Consider the following 2,748-nt stretch of genomic DNA (forward strand, 5'->3'; position numbering starts at 1 on the left):
GTTAACCTGTGGCAAATTCAATTGAATGGGTATGATTCACACACACACACACATCTTAATAAAAGGTCTAACAGCTGAAAATGCATATCAGAGCAAAAACCAAGCCCTGAGGTCAGTCTGTAGAGCGTTTGTGTCAAGCCACACATCTGGGGAAAAGTTCAGAAAAAAAATCTGCTTCTTCGAAGGTTCACAGAAGCATGTAGTCTCTGTTAACCTTAATGGAAGAAGTTTGAAACAACCAGGGCTGCGTTTCCCAAAAACATTGCAAGCATAAGTTGATTGTAGCTCCATTGTCATCCGTGGAGCTATGATCAACTTAAGCTTATGATGCTTTCAGGACTCTTCCTAGAGCTGTCCTCCTGGCCAAACTGAGCAATTGATGGAGAAGGGCTTTGGTTAGAGTGGTGACCAAGAACCTGATGGTCACTCTAGTTGAGCTCCATGATCATATGTGGAGATAGGAGAAATCTACAGAAGGACAAACATCGCTGCAACACTTGTGGTGTGGCCAAACTCAATCTTCTCTTCAGTGAAGACGCATGAAAACACACTTGGAATTTGCAAAACAGCACCTAAAGGACCCTCAGACTGTGAGAAACAAGTGTCTCTGGTCTGATGAAGCTCAATTCCAAGCATCATGTTTGAAGGAAACCAGCTCCGCTCATCACCTGAAGAGTACCACCCCAAAAGTAAAGTGTGCTGGTAGCAGCCTCTTGCTGTGGGGCTGTTTTTCAGCGGCAGGGACTGAGGGACTCATCAGAGTAGAAGAAAAGCTCAGTGCACCAAAGTATAGAGATAGCCTTATTGAAAACCCAGTCCAGAGCATTCAGACCCTTAGACTGGGCAGAAGCTTCACCTTCCAGCAGGACAATGATCCTAACTACACAGCAAGAAAGATGTCCTTGAGTGGCCCAGCCACAGCCTGGGCTTGAACCCAATCAAATATTTCTGGAGAAACCTGAAAATGTGTGTCTGCCCCCATCCAACCTGACAGAGTTTGAGGTGAAGAATGGCAGATAATTGCAAAATGCTGATGAGCAAAAACTTGAGGCTGTAAAGGTGCTTCAGCTAAATATTTAGTTTTTTATTTTTAATAAATTTATGAAGTTGTGACAATTCTGTTTTTGCTTTGTCAGTATGGTATATGGAGTGTAGATTGATGTGGAAAAAAAGTAATTTAAAGAAGTTTATCATAAGGCAGCAACATAACAAAATGTAAAAAAAATGGAGGGGTATGAATACTTTCGCAAGGCACTCTCTCTCTCTCTCTCTCTATATATATATATGGGTGTGAGTGTGGGTGTGTATTTTTCACAGCTATATTGGTAATTTTATTAATATTACTCAGTCCTATTGTTAAGTAATAATATGTTTTTGTAATGGCATTGTCCATCTTCTAGATGCAGTTTGTCACCAATCAAACCAAACAATGTTTTCTCACTCCAGGCTGCCATGGAAATGCCAACACAATGTAAACATACCGTTACCCCATCTATCTCATCCACCTCAAATCTTGCTGGGACTGAGCAAGAACTGAACGACTCTCCTCAAAATAAATGTGACTTTTGAATGAACTCAAGAAACATCACCCTGCTTCACACGTGCTTTTAGAGCACGTCAGAGCAGCAAGTCTCCCTGGATTGCTTTTTCCCCGTATGCTTTGATCTGGTCTGATGGATACAGACTGAAAGTGTTTAGAAGAAGAGCCTAGGAAGATCTGATGGACGACTGGTTTGGGTGTCAGTACATTTCCTCGCAGAGTCCCATTGGAGAGATCACTGGTTTTAAATGTAGGCTGTTATTAAGTGCTGTCCCAGTTAATTATAAAAAAATCCAGTGTTGAGGAATGTAGAACACTAAGAGGAATTGACACATTATGCCTCCCAACCTTTCCTTATATAATAATGGCTCATAGCTACATGATCTTGAAATCCAGACAAGATACGTTTTATAAATGAATTTACTCTGTTGTAAGAGATCAATGCATCATAAATGATCTTGACATAAATGACACCTCCACCGAACTTGAACATTTGAGGGGATGAAATATAGTGTCATTTCCTCTCATTAATCCCTACGAAGGATTATAAAAGGGTTTAAAGATGGTCACAAGGACAAAATATTTATATTTGTATTTGTAATGTACGTAGTATGTGAGTACTAAAAAAGCATCTATTGTTCAATGCCTCCTTTGATATTTTTCTCATGGATCTTGATCTTTTTTTTTTTTTTAACTAAAGACGTTAAACAGATGTAATAATTTTGATTATGTTGCATAAGATCTGTAACCTATGTTTCCAGTTCTGTTTGTGTGGATGCTTGTTTAACGCCAATATGTGTTGGTGTCGCTGTGCTCTTATCCTAAATAATCTCTGTATAATGAACATGCACCTAATTATACTGCATTTAACTAACTGCTGTCTCACTTGCTTTATTGGAATATCATGTGTATGTGAAGTTACCTGGTGCTTTTCTGCAGCTGACATTACACACAGTTGCTATAGTGTTAGAAATTGAAAAGTGATTCTTTTAAAAGAAATGGATGACACTTTTCTGCTAATATAGTACATAATGGTGTAACATTACATTTTTCACAAATCCTACTTTTTTATTAAAATAAATATTTAAAAAATGTTTTATTTAACCTTTTTTTATTATTCTGAATGTATTTAACTTAAATGTTACATCCAAAAAAACAAACAAAATAAAAAAAATATAGCTAGTTTAAAAACGTCAAATGCCTGTCCC

The 2,748-nt window shown here is 38.0% G+C and overlaps 1 protein-coding gene across 2 annotated transcripts in view; it reads left to right on the forward strand.

Moving 5' to 3' along the window:
• LOC107590791 (vascular endothelial zinc finger 1-like) overlaps window positions 1-2,395 on the forward strand; it is a 26,134-nt gene extending 23,739 nt beyond the window's left edge. For both annotated transcript variants that reach the window (XR_001609822.1, XM_016279699.1), the window contains one exon: window positions 1,447-2,395. The gene's annotated coding sequence lies outside the window, so the exon portion shown is untranslated. The remainder of the gene's footprint in view (window positions 1-1,446) is intronic.
• Window positions 2,396-2,748: the final 353 nt, after the last annotated feature.

This window comes from Sinocyclocheilus grahami, unplaced genomic scaffold (assembly GCF_001515645.1).
Source record: "Sinocyclocheilus grahami isolate Dianchi unplaced genomic scaffold, SAMN03320097.WGS_v1.1 scaffold133.1, whole genome shotgun sequence".
NCBI lineage: Eukaryota > Metazoa > Chordata > Actinopteri > Cypriniformes > Cyprinidae > Sinocyclocheilus > Sinocyclocheilus grahami.